Raw genomic sequence first — 24,430 nt, 5'->3', positions numbered from 1 at the left:
TCATCCACTGCATAGATGATTACCCATTGTACAGATTTTTATATATCATCCATTATGTTGACCTTAAAATGTAAGCTGTTAAAAAATACTGGCACGTATTGCGCCCATTAATATGTGAATCAGATATTGCGTCTTCAGAATTGCTTTAAACAGTCCGTAAGTGTCATCATTCTTGTCTGCAAATGCCATCATTCAAAAATACACAATTAGTATGTAATATTCTACGTACAACCTAAAATAATATTAAAAATAAAATATTTAAAAAATCTATAAACATCTGAAATGTTTCAGGTTTTAGATTACGTCCAAAGGGGCATTTTTTAACATTTTGTATGTTACCTTTATTTATTAAATATCATGTTCTTTGCACTTAAACCATAAAATTAATTTCAACGGCGATATCGCAAAATAATTTTAAAATGAGCAACATATCTTTAGAATTTCCGATATACAGTTCCGCGCGTTGGAGATAAAAAGTTTTTTTTTTTTTTTCCATGTGTAGAGTGTCGTCATTACTCGCTTTTAAACCGTTGAGTTTGGATAGTCAAAAATTTATTATACGCAGTTCCACGCACTGGAGATAAAACGTTTTTTTTTTTTTTTTTTTTACCCCCGTAGAGTGTCGCCATTGCTCGCTTTTAAATCGTTGAGTTTGTTAATCAAAAATTTGTTCAAGGTTTACAAAATATGAAATTGACAATAAAACAAATTCCAAATTTTAAATTTGGTCTTTCAAATGCCCATATTCGCAGTAGAATTAAGTCATTCAAAATTGGATGGCTCTAGGTACCGTTGTTTTATCACAATGCGAAAAGCGAAAAACATACATACATTTATGCAGATTCTTCATTATTTAATTTCTTTAAATATAATATAGGGCGATAGTATTTGGTGGCAACGATTTGAAAAGTGAAACAACGCTTATCGTGAATCGACGCAAAATGTCAAAACGAAATTAATAGTCCTTCTGGTCAAATTGCCTCTTTGGAATAAAACTAAATTTTATCTTTCATATCGAAACAACTGATAGAATTCCGAAATTTTGTGAGAGTTCCAAAACAGTGCTAGAAAGCCAAATACAGCTAGATGTTTTAATTTTCAATTTAATGTTCCTATTGATTTAATTTTCAAATATTTTTAACAATACCGACTTTTAAATAACAAAATGGTTTCGCAGCTGTTTTGTGTATCCCTTTTTTTCCCAATAATTTCAATGCTTCATCCAAACGCTTCTTCAGATTATCAGTAGTACAACTGTAACCTGCACTTACGTGAACTTTAAACGATTTGAGAGGGAAAAAGTAGTAGATTCTATACAGTTAAAAAGAAAGCTATTGAATTAAAGTCAGCCGCTAAATTCCTTTAGAAAGAATAAAATAAACGTACAAACATTTCTAGATTCTCAACGCAAACTTTCTGTCAGGATTTTCCGCTTTTTAAGAATTCTTTTCTTCCGAAAACCTTAGATCGAAAAATATTTCCACAAACCTTAACCTTCCGAAATACTGCAATATTTTCTTTGTAGAAAATTATAATTACATATTTCAACTTTAATTATGTTATATGCATTTACTTTTTATTAAATGCTAACTGCAGTAATGTTTATTTTAAAGCTGCGAATATTTTTGATTTCAACTTGCGTCGACACAAGCCTTCGACTTCCGAAATACAGCGATCTCCTCTTTATAAAAAATTATAATTACATATTTGAGCTTTAATTATGTTACTTTATATAGATCTAAGTTTCATAGTTTCATAAGTTCATAAGTTCATAGATCTAAGTTAATGCTAACTGATATCGTTATCTTGTTTACTTTTTTCCAAGCTGCAAATAACTTTTATTTCAACTTATGTCTACACAGCTTGGATCAGACACAACTTGTCTAAATTTTGCCTTAAGTTACACTGCCTTAAGTATAAGTAAATATGCTGTGGTCTCTATAGTTTTTATAAATTATACAGCCAGATATTTGAAATTTGCTGACAAATTAAAGAGGTTATTAAGTAGAAAATTCCCATTTCGGAGATTTTAAAAGAATACGAATGTGTGAGGAAAATTTAGAGTAGACAAAATAGCTGAAAAATCCTTGCCTTTACAATTAAACAGACAGGTTTTGAAAATGATAGCTAACATATGAACATTCCGTCAAATTGTGAATCTGTGGGGGGAAAAAAGGAAAGAAACTCCGAAGTCTCCATGTTATGTTTATCATTACAAGGACAAATCGGTAAAGCTTCTTCCTTAATATAAGATGAATAAATATTACAAACCGCTCCTTGCAATAGAAATAAATTTATTCAGGTGACAAATTTGCAATAGTTTTATTATTGGGGGGAAAATTTCAAAAGTTTGCTAGCAGCAAATTTAAATTAAAAGAAACAGGACCATTTTTAAGGTAAATGGCTCGCTTTCACATGGACGCATGGGAAAAATCACGAAAACTCCCTTTCAGTTCATTCTTTTACTATTAATTTAAACCAGTGCCGAACTACCTGTTTTCATCTGTTTTACAGCTCGATCGAAAGTGTCCTTATATTTCTGAACATTGTAAATCCATACATTTCGCTAATTGCAGCTATTGTAAAACAGATTATTACTTTGATCATTAATTATGTACAAAATCTACAATCTGCTGACAGTGTATAATGTTTAATCTCTTAAAAATATTTAATCTAGTTATCCAGTTATTTTAATACTGTTGTCCAATTAGTTGGCCTATACCAGTGGTGGCGAACCTTTTTGGGGCCTCGTGCCCAAAATTCAACCAAAACCCACTTGTTTATAGCAAAGTGCCAACACTCCAATCAAACCTGAAAATGGGGGTTAGGCTTAGTAAAATAACACACACTTCTCTTAAGACTTAAATTGAATAAACAAGAAGAGAGTTTTCAACGATACAAACAACTTTAATCCGCGAAACCTTGGCTCATACTTCGTTAATTTAAGCGAAACTGCTGCACTCAGGTTATGTGTCAGTCTGTTCTTGTGTCACACTTGATATGATTCAAAGCTGAAAACTGCTGTTTGCACGCATGAGATGATCCAAACAATGTAAGAATAGCACCCTCAAGTCTTTTCATTGATTTAAAGATATATTTCGCAGAAAATTCCACCCTATAAGGATTTCGTCTTCATAACTATCAATCGTGCTGCCCGGTATGATCTCTTGACACTCCATCTTCTCAAGTGTTGCACGCAGATCAGATAATTTTCTTTTTTTTCACGGAGAGCTTTCTTGAAATTCCATTAGCTTCATTTCCAGATTTTCAAGGTCTAACAATTATAAGCAAGAAAGATCAAGTTCTTCAATTTTAGATTTATCTTTAGAACTAAGAAAACACATAGTTGTTTCCATCTGTCGGGAACTGTAGAAATCTGTCATTAAAATTCTCCTTTGAAGATGCTACGATGCTCGAAAATTGCTTGTAGATTTCTTCATGACTTGAAGGATTGTGTGCAAATTGTGCAGAATTTTTTAGACGCATCTTTAGATTTGGAACATATTTCAGCTGCCCACTAGCAAGATCTCTTTCAAAAACATGCAGATTTCTTTCATATGGTTTTATATTGCAAAACATCCTTTCTGCCATTTTCCCAAGCCTTGAAGTTGCTTGTTCAGTACATTCAAGTGTTGTGTAAAATCTTTAAAATACATAACATTGTTAAGCCAGACCATATCAGTTAGCTGTGGATAATCCTGCCCTTTTGCATTCAAAAATGGTCAGATTTCATCCAAGCAGCTTATAAATCTCTCTAAACCCCGTCCTCTGCTCAATCATCGGACACTATTGTACATAAGTAATGTGTTATACTGTGCTTGAAACTGTCGATAATTAAGAGCTGCCATGATGTAAGTCACCATTTTGGTGACATTTTTGAAAAAATAGTCTAATATTTTGCAGTTGTCCTTGGCACAATGTGCTTCTTGGTGAATGAGACAATGAATCTGAATAACTGGATGCTTTGCTTCTTTAGCAAAGAACTGTATGAAACCAGATGTTGTTCCCAACATGCAAGGCGCTCCATCAGTAGTAATTGAAACTACATTGGTGTACAAAACTTAAGCAATAATATAAGTTTTAATCAGATACCCATAAAATTGCAGAAAACGTTACTTGACGATCAGCACAATAAATACGCAATTCATTAGAAAGGTCATGCGTTTGTAAATGTCAGGAACAAAACCTCACAGGCTACGTAAGCGTACGCAAAACGCGTACGGTCGGCGCGCTCACATCAAGACTACAATAAAAGAAAGGATGGAGACGCAATTGCAGACATTCTCTGCAACTTCAAGTGAGTTATTTCGTGAAATATCACTAGACAAAATCATATGGATGACTTCACACGTGAAGGAATGATCGCAAAGCTGTAGGAGGAGCTTAGTGTGCCCAGTGTAGCTGAAGAGCGAGGAATCAACAAAATTGTCGTTTCGCGTGCTTGGGAAGACTTCCAAACCATAGGTACAGCTGTTAGAACATTTGGTGGTGGCCGGCTCATGAAACCAACTGCAGTGGATGACCGATATATCGTCTTGCAGGCGAAAAAGGGATCGAAAACAGTCAGCAAGCGCAACGCAACTCAGCAACTGTGTACTAAGTGCTCAGCAACTGTGTACAGCAAAGGGGCGACAAGTATCGCGGTTTGCTGTGTCCAAACGCCTTCACATAGGTAGCCTACTCGTCCGCTGTCCTGAACGCTGCATTCCTTTGAAAGTTGGCCATCGGGCGCCACCATTTATAGTGGTGCAAGGAGCCCCAAAACTGGGCATCTCATCAATGGAGTCATGTCCTCTTTACGGATGAGAGTCGTTTTAGTGCCATAAGCGATTCTCAACACCAGTTCACAGTGAAAATATCACTCGAATGGATTGGAGAGCGTACTCCCCTGATTTCAATCCCATAGAACATGTGTAGAATGCTTTGAGGAGACGTCTTGCGGCACGATTACATCCTCCGGGGAACAGCTAACAAATGGAACAGATACTGATTGAGAAATGGTCACTCCTACCTCAAGGACTGTTGAACAATCTAGGGCTGATTATGCAGAGATAGTGTAAAGCAACCATTCCAGTAAGGGAAGGGCATATCTCATGCTAACGAACATATACTTGTTGTTCTTTCTCTTGTACAGACAATCATGTGTAACGATACTATGATTTCAATAAAGCCTTTTTTTGCATACTATATGCATTATATTCATTTTTGCGCAACTATGCTTACGTCATCGTTTAAATACAAAATGTTTTCTCTCATTTCTGAATTTCATGTCTCTCAGACTATTTTTTATGGAATTATGGCAAAAAGAACACCTATTGCTTAAGTTTTGCACACCAGTGTATCTTTTCTGGTCTTATGCTGGTCTTATGTCTTCTTGCAAAAAAGCTTCTATCACAGCACTGTAAATATCTATTCCTAGTGTTCCTTCGGGTAAAGATGCCAATTTTACCAGTTCTTCTATCATCGTATCACCAACAGCATAATGCAAAATGATTGCTAGCCTTGCATTGTTATTTATATCTATGCTTTTATCCAAGCACATTCAGTAACAGCTGTCTTTTGTAAGTCAGTGGTGAGCTTCTGACAAATATCACTTGCCGTCCGCAGGACAGTATTTCTTCTAAATGGAATCTCAGCAATACGTTGTTTAATTTTGTCCTTATTTGGAAAGTCATGAAAAAGGGAATTACTTCCAGACAACATGACCTCTTTGAGTAATCTCCATCGGAGAGCACTTCACCGATGATACAGTGAAATTTGAAATCTGGCCGTTGTAGATTGTTTAGAAAGATAATTGCAGAAACCAAGTTTCTGGTAATTATAATTCCTCAATTTCCCTTCAATAAACACCTTCAGTTCAGCTTTATAAAATTTGGCAACAATCGTGTGGTTGGGGTAGTCGCGTCTGACACTAGATGTCCAACACACAACACGTTCCCTGCACAAAATGCATAATGCTTTCCTCTTGTGTTCAATAACTCTAAATGATTCTGTCCAAGTCTTTTGAAATGATCTTCCACTATGAATGATTAGTTTTGCTTTGTTTTGCTAGACTCAAACCAGAGTATACAAAAATCCAAACTAGAGTATACAAAAATCAAAACCAGAGTATAGAAAAGCACAACATTTAAAAATGAAGCATTACATATAAATCGGTCACTTATAAAGAGAGGTAACATTATTAGCCAATAGTAAGGAATTTGATTTTCATGAATCAACAATCTATGGTTGCAGTAATATTTTAGTCGCGTGCCGACTGATGAGGCTCTGCGTGCTGAATGTGGCACGCGTACCATAGGTTCGCCATCACTGGCCTATACCTACACTTCTACTTTAGCCAACACAAACCAGAAATAAGCACAGTGTCCGAAAGTTAGGAATGTATGGGCAGTTTCAAATGTGGACATATGCAACAAAATTTTAGAACTTAGTTTTGTAGCTTTGCTTAACGATTAACTAAACAAACGTACCAAAGAATTTGAATTGGGAGAAGAAGTAAAACTTCAACGGCACAACTCGAAAGCTACGGGAAAAACCTTAGTCGAAAGTGCATAAGGCGTCAACAAATTTTATAGGCGTAAAGACAGGCCTTGAAATTTATCTATGAATGCAATCCAAAATCGCCAGCAACAGCTGACCAGTAAACCTTCTCTTCTTTGTTACAAGTTTGCTGGAGACCCATATATTTTCTGAAAGCTTATGTCACAAGCAGAAAAACTGTGAAATCTTAGGGGCAGAGGAATAAGCGTTTAGGAGCTAGTTCAAATAGTAATATTTGTATTTGAAATTATAAATGTGATGACCAATACCAGAGGATCACAGCTGGCTGAAATGTGTCTATAATCGTAGCAGCTCCGTTTCAGGAAGACTATAAACCAATGACTCTGAAACGTTTCTAATATTTCTTCATACGTAATCAACAAAAGATTCTAAAATACAACAGAAAGCGAAAGGTCTGTGTTTAATTAAGTCTGTAAAATTTATCAGAAAAAACAGGCAGGCAGACAAACACTCTGAACCTCTCGTCTAGAGAAATTTTTTAAAAAGTTTTCTCTTGATAAAAACTAGTTACGTTTCCAACTCAATCTAAATATTTTACTTACCTTGAAATCTCCACCTTCTCTATATACCATAGTGGCAATGAAAATAATACTGATTGTGAATTTATCTAGATGATATATTTTTAAATCTATTATCAATTGATGAGTCAGCATAGATTTTTATTACACAGAATATGCAATCAGTATAGTACATGTAACCAATGTAACGCGCAATACTAATGTATAACTTTTTTGAGTTTATGAACTTAAAAAAGAACACAAAAATGTTTCAATAAATATTATTTGTTCTTTTGGGATCAGAAATATTTATTGTATAAGAAGTAAATATAAGAAACAAATTTAAATGAGAAGCTGGTCTGTCGCGCTCCTTAGTATAGCTGTTATATTAATGCGAATTATTTTCCCTGCAATAGTAGATCGCTAAAGTAGGGCAGGTGTATTTAAGTACATATCCTTTAGCTAACTCTTGAAGTTCATCATACCCAAAAGGCAACATAGAAATCCATTCTGATATTGTGAGCTAAGTCATGATCTGCCATATTTGTCACATCCATTCTAACATTAGTGCCACCAATCGCGTAGCCATGAAATCAAACTGAATCCTATTTGCATGTAAGAGGGGACCGTTGAGATGCCGTGTATAAATTTTCTCGGAAACGTGCAGTATTAGCACCGGTGACGTTAATGTGATCAACGCAGCCAATGAGGTGCCGAGAGGTTCACTTTGATTGACAGCCATTGCCACCTAGCTCCGCCTCGAGGGAAAAGCTGTGTTTGCAGAGATAATTCGTGGCAGTTTCTATTCAGGTACGCTCGACAATAAAGCAGTTAGAACTCTATCCGATGGCTTTGAGATCTTATTAAGAATGACGTATACTTGCTAGTTGAGAATGGTGTCTGTTTCAGACTGTCGGGAAATTTCTGTCGAATCCGTCTGATGAAATGATTTGTTGATTAATATTTAAAGTTGGAGGAGCAGTGAGACGATGAAATGAAATATATACTTCTATATATTTTAACTGATTGAATGTTCTTGTGCTGTTTTCATTGAATGATATAAATAGTATACTTTTTTATAAATAAGTGTCAGTCTTAAGATTTCCATAGATTTTCAAATTGTGATGCACATTATCTCATCTTTTATTCGATTTCAAACACAATAACATTATCATTACAAATATGACATTTTTACGTGGAGTGGTTAAAGTATAAAATATTAAATTGCGTATTATAAAAAAATATGCAATACATCAAACGCTGAGTATCAAAATATATATTTGTAAGAATTAAAAACTAACCAATATTTGTCTCTTATAGTTAGAAATTAAAGCTGAACAAAGAATCGGACTGTAAAGTTATAATAACTGTAAAGTAATACTTTTTTTTGTTTGGTGTTTTATCCCAGAGGGGTTATTAATTTCGATTTTGCATTTTGCGTTGGTTTACTATAAACGACGTTTCACTTTTCAGATTGATGCCACCAAATAATAGAACGCTGCATTATATTTAAAGAAATTAAATAATGAAGAATCTGCGTGAATGTATCTATGCTTTTCCCATTGTGAAAAAAACAACGGTGCCTAGAGACAACAGATTTTGAATAACGTAGTTCTCCATTCGAGTATGGGCATATGGAAGCCCAAATTTGGAATTTGTTTTGTTATCTATTTTATATTTTGTAAAACTTTAAGAAAAATTTTATTAACAATCTGAACGATTTCAAAGCGAGCAATGGTAAGACTGTAAGAGAAAAAAAAAAAAAAAAAAAAGAAAAGAAAAGAAAAATTTATCTCCAGCGTCCGAGACTTTGTATTAGAAATTCTAAAGATGTGCTCTTTTTAAATTTTTTTGTGATATTGCTGTTGAGTTGAGTGTTATGGTTTAAGGGAGAAGAATGGGATATTTAATAAGCAAAGGTAACGCACAAAACGTTAAAAAACGCCCCTTTGGGCGTAATGTAAAATCTGAAAGCTTTCATATTTTTTTTAAATAATTACAAAAGATAAATCGTGAATAGACGATTATGCTAAAATAGAAATGAGATTAAAAAATATGAATACAATATTAAGTTAGAGAAAATTGCTCGGCACTTTTCTGCATATGTTTAGAATTAAACTGCTAAAGTACTTTCACAGGTATAAGGACTTACGACTGTTCTTACTGTTACCAATATTTTTTTTTTTTTAATTTTTATATCATTTTTTGGACTTTTATAAGAAAATGAATATATATCTTGTAAACCCCTTCTATAAATATCTATCTCTTCTTTATTATCCTCTTTTAACATTTATTTCTTTTCTAAAATATGTTTTATGTTCTTATCTTGTCCTTGCTTTTGCTTATATATTTAAAATCAATACAAAAAAAAAAAAAAAAAAAAAAAAAAAAAAAAAAGAAAAAGATACATGAGTATAGCAAAGAGTTGAAAGCATTACTACTTGACTATACGAAAGAATTTATGAAGAATAAATATATCATTCAATTCAAAGTCGATTTTGAAAAGATTTCTATGATGAAAAACAAAATGCAAAAGGCTTTAGGAAATTACTCTTAAATCAGACTTCATATCTTAGCTTTCATGTTTAAGCAGCAAAATCTTCTTTTCTTCTAACGTAATTTTTAAAAGTAATACTTTCGCATTTCGCGAAAATATCTCTAATTTTGAGACTAAATTGAGCACAATAAAAAAGCAGCTTTGACAAAGCTTTTGAAGGCAGATATTTTTATTGATGTTGATAGGTTTCTACAACTGGATCGTTTAAAATGAAATACTTCTAAATCAAATTCTCTCAAAACAAAATATACCTTCACAGCATTTCTTCATTTTTATTAGGATAACTAATATTTGTATTAAGGGTATAGCTTACTTCATTGTAATTTTTTCCTCTTGAAAATATAAGATAAAATATCCTTAATTATACTTTGTTTTTCAGAATTTTTTATTTTTTGTGTTCTTTTATGTTATTTTATTGCTCATTTCACTGTTTTTAAGATATTGAAAAGTTTTGAGTGATTTTTTTAGGAAACAAAGTTCTTGGTTAATTTATTTATTAGGATAATTAATATTTTTATTAAGGGATATTGCTCATTTCATTGTAATTTTGTTATACGTAATAACTTTTTTTTATGAAGTTGTTCTGCAAAGTAAAATTCTACGCAGTTTTAAACTTTAACATTTGGTGTTACCTTCAGCCATTTTTCCTGTACATTTAAAAGTCAGACGAAGGCTGGCAGCGAAGCTGCGAGTAATTTATAAATAAGTGCATGAATCAAAAATGTTACAGATCTGAAATTTATTAAATGTATTAGTAAATCTCGAATAGTTCCCAAACTGGAACCGAATGTTAAGAACTTCCTTTGAAAGAACTCCCATTCGATCATTACCCCGAACAACGAATGACAACAAACACATCATGGTAATTACTAATTACTTTAGTAATTAGACTTCAGTGCCTATCTTCCTGACGAGTGATCTTCGCTTGTGGTAAAGATTCCTTAACGTAACTATAGTTTAAGCTTCCAGTTCCTCTTCTCATTCAGATGAGTGTTTGTTCAAATTTCTCTTCTGTCATTTTCAAACAAGAAAGTAATCCTCTCTAAATACAGAAGAAGCAAAATAAATTTTTGCTGCCACATTCGGTTTGATTTCCTATGAGCATTTTACGGTTGTTATTTCAGGCAGTTTGTAACTTTTAGCATATATACACAAACAAAGCAAAAAATGATCAGATTTCATTGTTTTTTCTGTTTAATTACAGAAGAGTTGTTAATATAAGTGCCTTATTTTCTGCAATATAAATGAAAGTGGATCAATATCTTTCGTCTACCATTCTACTCGTATATGTTACTTATCTGAAACGTAGTTGCATGTTCTTAACTTTAAAATTTTTTGCAGTAAACGCCGGCACATTTAGACTAGGTGACTTAAATAACGAAAAAAGGAATACTGCGGTGAAAACTCAATTAAACAAAAACAATATAATTTCAAAAGGAGATAATATATAGTATAAAATGGAAATGATATGAATTAAGTATTTGACCCCTTTTATATAGCTTAGTGAAGAATGTCATTGCCATGTTAAAAAATTCACCATGCAATTCAGACACAATTGAGTGCCGGTTTTAAAATCTTAATTCTACAAGAATTTTCATAATTAAATTTGCTTTTTCAAAATGTCATTGCGATGCAATGAGATAGTTTCTAATTAAACTAAGATTAAATACAAAGCACTAATTTATTGGAATTGCAGCGAACTGAGCGTGTAGGTGTCAAGAAGAACGGGCCGTTACGAAAATGCACGAAATACACTGGTGTGCAAATATTAAGGACGAAGTCGAAAAATTAGCATATCAGCTGAACGAAGAGGCAGAGCGGACAGAAAGACCAATCAGGAGATTAAGTAAGGTGATGTACGGTAGCACATGCGCAGATATGCAGGTAGACGTAATGGCGGAGTGTCTGAGTAGTATAAAGCATGTTGTCGATGTAAGATCAGTAGTGGGAACTAGCTGATAGTTGACATTTTGATTGTCCTTAGGGGATTAGATCAATATAGCTTATTAAAGCCCAACTGGGCTAATATAAGCATAAGCAATTTGCATTTAAGCAAAATTTAAGCATTTAAGATCAGTATTTCTGAAAAAGAGATTGCACGCCGTATAGCAGTTAAAATTACACCGAGTTGCTGCCTCAGCGAGAAACGGCGAATAATCAATCTGTTAGACGACATCTGGATGCTTTTACCCGAGGTCGAATCATTGGGAAGTTGGAGGAAGGCCGCAGTGTGACAAGTGTGGCTGCAGAGTTCGGAATTGCTCACAGCATCTTTTCACGACTTTGGAGACAATTTCAAACTACAGGAACAGCTATCCGGGGGTTCAGTAGTGGTCGTCCGCAAGGAACCACACCCGCAGATGACCGGTATATTGCCTTACAGGCCAGAAGAAACAGGCGGCAGACAGCGGAAGAAATCGCTAGACATACGACACAGGCGACTGGACGACCGATATCGCGTTTTACCGTGTCCAGAAGACTGCACAGTGGTAGTCTGTTTGCACGACGCCCTGTACGGTGTGTACCTCTAACGCCTGCCCATCGGAGAAGGCGTTCTCTGTGGTGACGGGAACACCGGAATTGGAGAGACAATGAATGTACTCTTTACAGATGAGAGCAGATTCAGTCCGAGTAGCGATTCTCATCGCATACTCATCTGGAGAGAGCAGGGAAGCCGCAATCATCCCTCGAACATCATTGAAAGGGACAGGTATGGAGGTGGCGGTGTTCTCGTTTGGTTAGGCATCATGCTTGGTAGTCGTACAGACCTTCACATCTTCGACGCAGGTTCAGTCAACGGGACCCGTTATTGTAACGAGATTCTTCTTCCATATGTGCGTCTTTTTAGAGGCGCTATGGGTCCGCAGTTCCTTTTCATGGACGATAATGCACCATGTCATCGCACAGTAGCTGCCGAGCAGTTCTTAGAGAGTGAGGATATTGAACTTATGGATTGGCCGGCACGTTCTCCGGATCTCAATCCCATCGAGCATGTATGGGATTTTCTAGGCAGACACTTGGCAGCTCGTACCTTACCACCAGTAACGATTCCGGAGCTTCGATTGGCGCTGCAAGACGAATGGGAAGCAATGCCTCAAACACTCATTGACACCCTCATTCTCAGCATGTGCAGACGCTGTGAAACTTGCCTAGCAGTCAGGGGAGATCATATCCCCTATTAAAGACCGGATGTTTCTTGCTGGACACCCATCACAGGGATGTTTCGGCCTTCAGTCGCATTGCGCTCCATGCTACTTTTTCAATAAAGCTTCTTTTTATCCCTCTGATTTCTCTTTTAGTAAGTGTTGCTTACATTACTCATGTCCTTACGTATTGGGGATCTTACGGTATTAAATGTGTTGATTTGGAAAGCTTTTGTACAAAGTTATACTGAAAAAACCGTCTCGTCCTTAATTTTTGCACACCAGTGTATAATGCGATTCATAATTTTTCATTGGGGCCTCGAAATTTATAATGCAAGAATTATATTAAAAGTGTATTAAATGGGGCATATGTATCCATAATGAAACGCTCAAAACAATTATATACCTTTCAGATATTGGGAAACTGCAACCTTAGCGATGTGACAGATTTCGATTTCAGCCAGTGATCCTGAGTCGGTTGTTACGTTTGCATCGGCGAAGCGTTCAGTATTCTTAAATTGAATTATCACGCGTGATTTATCTGCAGGTGTGTCTGCTTTAATACTTCATACCAGATCCTCGTTGTAGAACTACAACCTACACACATTAACTAATTCTAACAAGCAATAAGCTTTGGTTCACATTTCATATACATGCTTGCATTATATTGACACCTAATGGCTCAATCTGCAATTGCGTTACAAAACCTATTAGGAGTGCAAAGTTTAATAACTTCATTACGAGCTGTTATGCAATTATTTTAATGTTACTTTACTTTCTTTTTATACTACTTGGAAGCATTTCTGGAACAACGGACCCGAATATTACTCAAGGTAAACAATGCAGTTTTGTATACTTCATCCATACACTGAAATGCTTTCATGAGCCTTTTTCTATGGTAGGAAATAAATAAAAAATAAAAGCCGAAAGCTTTCATATTTTACATCAGGCCCAAGGGGCCGGGTTTTAAAGTTTTGTGTGCTACCTTCATTTATTAAATATCACGCTTTTCGCACTTAAACCACAAAATTCAATTCAACAGCAGTATCGCAAAATAATTTTAAAATGAGCATGTCTTTAGAATTGGGTCTAAAGTCTCGATTTCACATTTTGTAACTTTTAACCGAATTTTCAATTAACAAAATCAACGATTTCAATGTGAGCAATGGCAACACGGCACAGGGGGGTATCTCCAGCGCGAATCGGAAATTTTAAAGATGTACTCTTTTAAATTAAGTTGTGATATTTCTGTTGAATTAAATTTTAGGGTTTAAGTGCGGAGAATATGATATTCATTAAATAAAGGTGACAACACGCAAAACGTTAAAAAAGCGCTCCCATGGCCGTGATATAAAATCTGAAAACTTTCAGATCTTTTTATAATCTTTTATGCAATAAAGTTAAAATTTTTTAATGATTTTCAAATGCAAAATAGTGGTTAGCAGTGACCCTGACTGCCGTAGCAACCCTCCGTCCCTTGATAAGTTGATAGTTGACGGGGGACGTGTGCACAATCCCTTTACCGTAATGATTAATTGGCATATGCAACACGTCCACCTCTATCTTGAGCCAGATGGGCCACACAGGTGCCTCGTACCATACGCCGAAACTCAGCGACCAGGCCATCCAGGTAGCAGTCCATAAGACCAAAGAGCCCCCAGAAGCATGTTCACACCAACCACCCGCGCCTATAATCACATAGACAGAATTAGAACAAAACACATACAGATAGTGATAACAATAGAAAACCAAAGGAATAAACACCACTACAAAACTACTACTGCTACATACTACAATAACTACAATATTACAAAACTACTACTAGAATACTTACAAACAGTACTACAAACTGATTACAATGCTAAATATTACAAAACTGCTACTGCTGCTATATACTAGGCTGATAATAATGCTGATAGTATGATATCGGTGATGTAATGATCTTAATACTGATGGTAAGTTCAATACAATAGTTAGTGTACAAAGCAAGGATACAATACATGAATACATTATGCAACTATATAGATACCAATACAAGGTAAAAAGGATACATTATACAACTAATGATTCTGTACGAGATGTAAGACAAGATAGATAATTCAATATAATATCAATAAGCCATATTGTTCAATACAATAGTTCATGCAAAGTTAATAAAACACTATTTATATTACTATAACAACTGTATATTTCCTATATTAGTGCAATTTTATACAAGATGACGCATATCTATACGATGCTCACAATTTAGTATATATTACACAGTACTGTATTGCATGGAACTTATAATTCAATTTTATACAAGATGATACATATCTATACTCCCTTGATAAGATTCAACGGTCGCCTCTTATTTAGGTGTTTCCATATTAAAATGGCTCCCCCTTCCGGCCCTCGTAGTGGCGCAAGGCTAATAATGGCTATTAAATAAAGCGCCCGGCCATTAAAAAAAAAATCTTAAATCCTTTAATATTTTTGTTTCGCTCATTCTAGGAAATCCCTGCAGGCTCGTCTTGCGGTATGATTTTCCTTGTGCATAAAAATGTGCGTAGCTAGATCTTTGGGGAGCTAATAGATATGTTTCAGCTGACAGCGAAAGAATTATCGAAACCTTTAACAAAATCGTGCAGTAATCTGTTTAAAATTGCTTCTGAAATATACTTAATACATTATATATCCGCATTTGTTATGATGGTTTTTCGAGGCGGTGGATGCACCGTAGAGGTACTAAATTATTCTGTTATAACATTTACAGTATATATTATAGTAATACGGGGCAGTGGCTTTTGTTATAGCGGAGCTGTTTCCTTTGGATGAGCATTCCGATATTACCTCAAATTACGTTTATTTACTTTTATTTAAGGATGCACAATTCCTAATAAGTAGCTACGCATTTTATCAAGACCTAAAATTTGATATTAATTTTGCGTGGAAGCTTTCTAGAAACATCGCTGAAATGTGATGGTTTTTTATATACAACCTAAATGAGCTTAATTCTCGATCCAAAAATATCACGCTTTTCAGCTTTGTCAGTATATTGAATAATGTAGTACAATGGATTGAACGTCGTCTTCCACTAATTAATTTACTTTTCGACTTCCAATTTTCTATTTACGAAAAATATTATATACTTTCTCCACGAAAATGATTCTTTACTTTCTGCTCAAATTAAAACAAAGCAGAATTCCTGAAAAACTTAAAAATTCAAAGACCCTTTTATTAAAACTAAAGAAGAACAGAATTCACAGATGCTGCTTACAACCAGCCACACTTATCGTGAGATAACCTGAATAACAGTAAGTCCGAATTTAAAAATAGGCTAGTAGTTAATAACTACACAATTTAGTTTAAGGCGAAGTTGGCTCACAACCTAACCGGAGTAGATTTTCGAAAATTGATTTGATGACATATTCAATTTTCAAGGGATTCAAAATGTATCCAAAGGGTTGTAAATGTATCCAAAAGGTATCCCAAAGGCTAAAAGTTTTCATTTCAAGAGACTTTATTCAAGTTTATCAATTTCGAAATTTTTTATTGACATATTCAATTTTCAAAGGACAAAAATAATATTAAAATTTGTATAAAACATTAAGAAATTTCATAGGTTCTATTACTATTTATTTAAAGTTTGAATTGTATATTAATAAAATGAAATAAAGTGGAGTCTGCTTATAAATTTAATGCTACAAGGAAATATGCGTTATTTGCAGTTCGTATGCGTTATTTGCAGTTATTTATAAAATGTAATAAACATGTATTTGTTAATCTTGGTAACTATTCTTTTTACAGCAACACGAATGAAGTATTTAAAAAAGTATTAAGAATTATATTCTTGGGCTGTATTTTAATGTGTTTCATTTCTTTAATCCATGACCTTTCGGAGATGAAAAGAGATATTTATTCATTTTTGAGCTAATTTGAATTCAGATTGTTGATTCTATGCATTTGTCACCAATCGACCTTTATGGTAGATCTTAAGGAGTTTATCATCTTATAACCTTTAGAAATATAAGTATTACCGAGGCTACTCTTAGCATGGTATGAATTCTCTTAGATGATATTTAGTGCTTTCAAAAATTCAGTTTAAACAAACTCAAGGATCTAGCAGATTATTTATACTTCAAATAATTGTACTTAATTTATCCTTACTTAAGCTCAGCAAAATTACTGAAACAAATTTTAATTTAACTTTTTTATTGCTCTTTCTTAAGAATGAAAATACAGTTATATTTATGAGCATGCCATGAACTTTTATTATGTCACTGGAGGCATAGGAAGTTTGTCATTTTTAATGTTCTTCAACGCATTAATATCAAAATATTGTTGATGTATGCTTTTTGAAACCCCAGAACATTTTACCGATTTTTTTTTAACTTTCCGTAATTTACAAAATGCAATCTCCAATATAAGGAATCATTGTTCGTAGCTTCAATGCTTGGAGAAAAATACAAACTTCAATCTTAATTCTAGGATCCTCCATAGAAATGATGGATGAAAAGAAGTCAGGAAAAGTTTCGACAATGGATGAGGCTTTGTTTTTGAGATGATTTTCTATGAGCATATACTCTTTATTCATGTTTTCCACTTCCTTTCTTTTTCACAGCAATAGAGTAGTTTTTCTCAAACATGTATTTTGGAAAGATCTACGTTAAAATGAAACAAGTATCTAAACATTTCCTTCAGCGAATATATTTTCGAATCAGTTCCAAGTTGTGAATCAATAATTAGGAGAGAGAAACAAAAGTCTGTAATCCCTCAAACTACATCACATTTGTAGTTTGAAATTAGTATTTAAAATTATTCTGTTGCAGGAATTTTCAAATTAGGAATCTTAAGGATCATGTAAAAATTTGAAGATTTCGAAGGATTTTAATGCGTAATTCATTAATTAAGGTTTTATCATTCTATGTAATATTTAAAATTCTTTGGAGCTCCTATATTGAACATCTTAATTCCATTATTTTTTAATTTATATTAATTGATTCTGCAGATACTACAGTCAGAAAAGTGGCTATATATCAAGCAAATTCAGCGTGTTATTCTGTAGTTAATGGGAAGCATTGTTTCCATTCCAAGCAACAATTAGCTGCTATACCTTCCGTTACCCGTCAAAATGGCACTGAATATTACACTTGCAGCATGGGTATTCCCATTTACCTTCAAACATATTTCAATTTATCATAACCCGAAATGATTGTCAAGCTGTAAGACTGGAGAAAAATGTCGACAGCGAGAAAGCTGATAAAATTGTAGGTTTTTTATTACTAAAACTAAGATGTTATTAGGCCTTTAGAACTTTACTGTCGTTCCTTCTTTCCCTTTCCCCACCAGAATCCAAATTAGCTTGCGTGAACTTAACCCAATTTATCCCACGGTCCTATTTAAAGGACAGCTGAAAAATAGCATTTAGAAATCAGTGTTTGCTTGGTGCGAATATTTTGACAGCTGGAATATGTAGGAATATGTATTAGCATCTTCTAGCGTGAGTTATGCGTCTCGCTCCCTCCTACTTCCTCTGGACATTTTTAATTATTCATCGCATTAGTGGGCATGGTTTGTATCATCTCTTTGTGGTTGCAGAATTCGTTTTCAGTTTACTTTGGACACTCGGCTGGGCATTTTGTATGTGAAAGTACTCTTTCCTTATCATCCTGGTGGTTAATGAAAGCTTTATTGTTATTAGGTGAGATTTAGCGCATTGTTGTTTAACTGTCCTCTAAATAGGACAATGGGACGATAAGTATGCAGTTAACGCGTTCTTTCCTCTTTATAAATAAGAGTAAAAAAAAAAAATTCTAGTGTTTCACCCCTGTTGAGTTATGTTAGTGCAAAGGTTTCTGAAGTTAGAGGAAGCATTAGAACTATTCAATAGTTTAGATTCAGATGAGAGCGAAGTTGAAATTGCAGTGTTACCACCAGATGCCAGGGAACTAACTGACGAAGATGAAGGGGATGAGAATGAAGTAAATACTGATGAGATTATTGTAACCGATGTTCCTGGGCCTCTGTAGGTTATAACTGAAGATAGTTTCTAGCCTGAACCGTCCACAAGCTCTAGTGTTTGCATAACAAAGAGTAGAAAAAAAGCTAAAAAACACCAGTCATCTAGGATAAAGAATAAATCACCACAATATACAAAATGGAAAACACAGGATGAATCAATTGCAAGTGACTTGTTCAAGCAGATGGAAACTGCATTGAAAGATAAAACTCGATCATAGCTTTTTGAGCAGTTTTATTCCAGTGAAGTATACGATCTCATTGTAAAAGAAACTCTGCGATATGCAACAGATGTAAAAAACGAGCTCGATTTCTTGACCACTGCCAACAAAATACGTGTTTTTATCGGAATATTGCTTCTAACTGGTTATCATTAAACTTCCTGCGAACGTGACTACTGGTCATATGCGGTAAAGAATCTGATGCGAGAAATGATACCCCTCTTGGTACTCGGTTTGTGAGGAAACTAACACAGAATATTTTGAATTCTTCAAGCTACACTTTATATTTTGATAACTTTTTTACTAGCATTTATCTTTTGAAAAGTCTTGGTGAACAGGGTTTTCGAGCTACAGTAACCATACGAGAAAATCGGATAAACCACGACTTTCATTTAGAAGAATCTAAGTCTCTGTGGAAGAAAGAAAGAGGCGCGTCTGACTTTGCAGTTGACGAGAAATCTGAGATTTTCCTGGTGCGATGGAATGATAATAGTACTGTCACTGTTGCTACAAATTTCAGCACTTTAGAACCCTTCTTTGATCTGAAGAAGTGAGTGAGAGGACACAAAGATAAAGTTAACGTAAAAATGCCAAATTTGATTAATTCTTACAACAAACATATGGGCGGCGTGGATCCCCACGACTGGTTGGCTGGACTTTTTTCCATTAAATTTCGTAGGAAAAAGTGGTACTGGCCACTTTTTATACGTTCGCTGGATATGGCTATGGTAAACCCCTGGATAATTCACAAAACTCTAAACAAAATTAAGCTCTAAACTTGAAGGTGTTCCGAAGAGCTGTAACAACACTTTATCTAAAAGAAACTGTGATAACAACAAAAGGTAGACCTAGGATCTGGAATGTACCTTCTTTCTGATGCAAAAGAAGACAGCCGTAAAGAGAGTGTTGGTCATTTATTACTAAAGCGAGAAAAACAGCGTCGTTGTCAAAGAGAGGGCTGCGAAGGAAAACTAAAAACATACTGTGGCAAATGTGACAAAACATTTTATCGGGCTTGCTTTGGACCTTTTCACCAAGATTAATGTGAAATTTATCTGAAAAGTGAACTCTCTTGTAAATCAGGAAGTATTAGTCGAATAAAGTAAAATTTGTACACGGAAATCACTTTTCATCATTGAACAGAACACTAAAAACATGTAAGTGCAAATTTTATCCCCTTTAACTCAATGTCCTATTTAGAGGACGGGTATATAAAATAAAAAATTTTTTCTAATTTTGTTATATTTATTTTGTTTAGGTTTAATTAACCTTAGAAAATATCATTCATTTCAAATTTGAACAAAATAAATAAATTGGGATAAAATGGGTTAAGCTGAAGTTTTTAAATTGTAAGACAGAGTGTGTTCTGTTTCTCGAGGCCATATTACTAATTTGCTGTTAGCTCAGATAAGATTTGCACTTTTCGGCATTGCATTCTAATTGCCGATATCTGAATATCTACGCAAGTTAGATTGTGAGCCAACTTTATTTTAAACTGAATTGTATAGTCTTTTACTACTAACCTTTTTACTTTCTTGTACAAAGTAAAAAGGAAGTGCTGTAATCGCGAAAAAATTCGGGTATCATATTTCAACGAAAATATCTATTTTGACCGCCATCGAATGCAATTTAACGATGTTTTTGCCAGACATCCGTACGTAATGACTGAATTAAGGACTCTTTTCTCCCCAAAAATTATAAAACTTATTTAAAATTAATTTTGAAAAGAATTTTTCGTGGTAACTGTACGTACGTAAGTATGTATGTATCTCCCATAATTCAAAAACGAGTACCCTCAAAATGCTGAAAATTTTTATATAGAACTGCCATAACATGCAGATGTGCACCTCCTATTTTGGTTGCAATCGGCCACATCAAAAGTATATAAATATAACCATCCACTCTGTTACTCGGCTCAGTAAGCTCAGTTTCTTTATTCTTATATGTTTATCAATTGTGCATTTTTTGCTTTAAAAATGATTGAATTATGCTGTTTTTATCTTTCGGTTAAGATTTTTTTCCTTTAGTAAATCTGCATGCAATATTTGTAGAATTATCAACAGCTTAAAAGTTGTTTAAGTGCGGCTAAGCCTAATTATTTTTACGATAGCGGCCAAATTTGTTTACATTTGAAACTTAGCAAAATAGTGAATTTGTTGCAAATATTGGGAAACTAAGCTTCGCAACAACAAAGATAACGCCTTCTTTTATTATTGCGAATTAATCATGCTCAATCCATTCTGGAATTTATTCGAGGAAATAAGTGTTTCAGATTTACTTCGTAATTTTTATTGTGCATATTTTGAGTTTTTATGTATTTTTGCCTTGTAGCAAAGTGAGAATTGAATTAATTGTATTATAAATACTGAATCGTACGTGAGAAATTGTTTCTTTTTTGTTTGTTTGTTTAATTTCTTTTTCTTTTCTTCGTTTTAGATTTATTATAGTATTTGAATAGAATTTGTGGCAACGATTAGGTAATTCTTCAGATGATATAAATTGGGCGCATTCTGAGTTATGAAATGAAATGAGGAACTGTAACTTCGCGATTTGCGCGATGAACCAGTATTCATCTTGGATTCAAGTAGTTATAAACTGAATGAAATGTAACGCTGTTAAGTGAACCTAGCGCCAGAGTTTCGCTATGGTAAACAAATAGAGTTAATTTTAAAGAGTGCATTTATTCTGTTGAGGTTTACGCGCTATCGGCGAAGTAGATTTAATTTAATCCAGTAAGTTTAAATGAAATGCAAGAAAAGGGGCATAATTTAATAATCTGTACAAGAAAGTCATATGCTGTACACATCCGATTTTTTTAAATTCTAACTTGCAGTTATTTATCTAACCTTGCGGTTATTTTAGTTATTAAATTATCTAAATCTAGTTATCTAAGTGCTGTGTGATTTGTAAGCATCAGTTGTGCTTTCTGTTCATCTTTGGTTTTAATAAAAAGGGGCTTGTGCCCCGTTTTCAAGTCTCGGTTGTTATTTCAGATCGAGCAATAACTCGCTGTCAGTCTATCTGAAGTTTGGTTTTACTTCATAATACCTAAAAAAAATTGAACTTTACAAAGTAACTGTTTATAACGGGAAAAAAATCATAAAACCAAATTTAATGAAAAGGTAAATCTTTAGGATCGATGCGCGAATACCAGTAAAGCTGAAATCATTCGAAACAATAAGTAGTTTGAGGCAACAAAGTGAAACTAATTAGTATTGTTGTGAACCGTATTATAAAAAACTGCTGCACACGACCTTCAAGTAATTAAAATTGGAGATTTTAATTTAAAAAATCCTAAGGTATATCACAAACACTGTTAAAATTGCTGTTCAGTGGCGCATATCACAAACAAACACACGTATGTTTCAAAACAAATCTCTCGTTTAATTTAATGGTAGAATAATTAAGAACATAAAACTTTTAGAATAATTTATGTCTAAAATGAGTTTCTAATTGAAGTTAAAGTAGCTTTTCCTTTCTAACCGCTTTTAGAATTCCAACCATAACAGCATTAGAATTATACATGTTACCGTGAAAGACCGAAATTGGAGAACGTCGACTTTCACCGGAAAATATCAGCATTCACTAAATGCGTCGGTGAAAGATTGAGTATTGTACTACATTCTTGTATATTCGGACCCACACCGGTGCATGTCGACAATCACAGATATGCTCTGGTGAAAGTCGAAAAGAGAGGTCATAAAGTGCCATAATAGTTTAAGTTGTTGCAATAAATAAGATTTGAATCACATAATTTAGCAAGTTTTTTATTACTGTTATTTTATTTTCTCATTTAGAACGTACTGTATAATTAAGTAAGTTTTTAACTTCTATTATTTTCCTTTCTCATATTGAATGTATTGTGTGTTTTAGGTTCTCATGTTCTTAAGTTCTTATTTCAAGTCTCAAGTACATTTATTCGCGACTGAATTACGGAGAAGAAAATATAATATTCTTATATGTTCAAAATTCACCATTAGTACATGGTGAATGTCGACATTGACCGATGTAAGTCAGAAATAAGATTATTTGAAAAATATTTCGGACATACACCAAAAGACTATGTGAAAGTTGACATTCACCGGTGAAAGTCGACATTCTCCAGATTTCGGTGTTTCACCGTAACATATACATGTAAGTTTCATAAAAAATATTTAACTTAGAATGCTGAGCTGGGATACAAAGGAATCAATTTTAAGATAAAATTAACATGGAGTAAAGGTGCAATGAGATAACTATCTTCGTTAATTAAGTTGCAATTACTTCTTCAGTAGTTGGTAAATAAATTGATTTATTCATGAACTCTGAAGAACATGCACGTAATATAAATCACCATGTTTATCTCTCACTGTTATGTGTTAATATGTGTTACTATTATTTTCAATTGCTTTTTCGAGTGTCATTTCTAGTACCCTAGCGCACTAGAAATTCTAGATATTAGAATATTCTGGATATTAGAAATCTTTTATTACAAAATTATTATTCCAGGGGTATTCAAGTGTTTCGCGGTTGTTAATTTTTCAACCTGCCTGCTTCTAAAAAGTACCTAATGTCCCTACAGACTATAACGCTTCTTTTTTGATTAATAATAATATAATATGTTAATTATGATAATAAAATTGTCAGTAAGTAGTCAACTACTTTACGTAATGTGTTTACAGGAGATGGTACTGCCTTTATTTATTTAAATCGCCGAGAGTTAATACATGTTTCCCACGTAGTTAGATGGTTTCTCAATATAAGTGGGGAATTTTTACATTTTCTGTCAGCATGAGATGCATAACTTTATAGAAATTGTTTCAGCACTAGAGAAAAGAGGATTCTATAGATAGAAATTTAACTTATTCCATGATCTTTAATGCTTTTAATTTTTGAGTTAAGAAACATTTTCGTTTATTTACATAAAAAATTCGAGGAATTTTTAGTATTCAATAATTTTCTAGGTCTAGTTAAGAATTTAATAACAAATGTTATTTTACCGATTATTGAAACACTTTTCATCAAAAGGAACATATTCTGTTTTGCGGTAATTATGTAGATGAGTAATTAAGTTTCTGAATATCTCCACGCACTTAAAATTATGAAATAACTGTGATTAAATTTAATAACTTAATCACATATATTTCATGCTTTAAAGTATAATAAATATTTTGTTAATTGGCATTCCTTTTCTGAGGTCTACCTGAAGAATTTTTCGTGGTAACTGTACGTACGTAAGTATGTATGTATCTCCCATAATTCAAAAACGAGTACCCTCAAAACGTTGAAAATTTGTATATAGAACTGCCATAACATGCAGATGCCCACCTCCTATTTTGGTTGCAATCGGCCACATCAAAAGTACATAAATATATGCATCCACTCTGTTACTCGGCTCAGTAAGCTCAGTTTCTTTATTCTTATATGTTTATCAATTGTACCTTTTTTGCTTTAAAAATGATTGAATTATGC

This window comes from Stegodyphus dumicola, chromosome 3, assembly GCF_044657685.1.
Source record: "Stegodyphus dumicola isolate Sdum_Otavi_A_Nest chromosome 3, ASM4465768v1".
NCBI classification, from domain to species: domain Eukaryota; kingdom Metazoa; phylum Arthropoda; class Arachnida; order Araneae; family Eresidae; genus Stegodyphus; species Stegodyphus dumicola.
Note: the sequence above shows the minus strand (reverse complement) of the source record.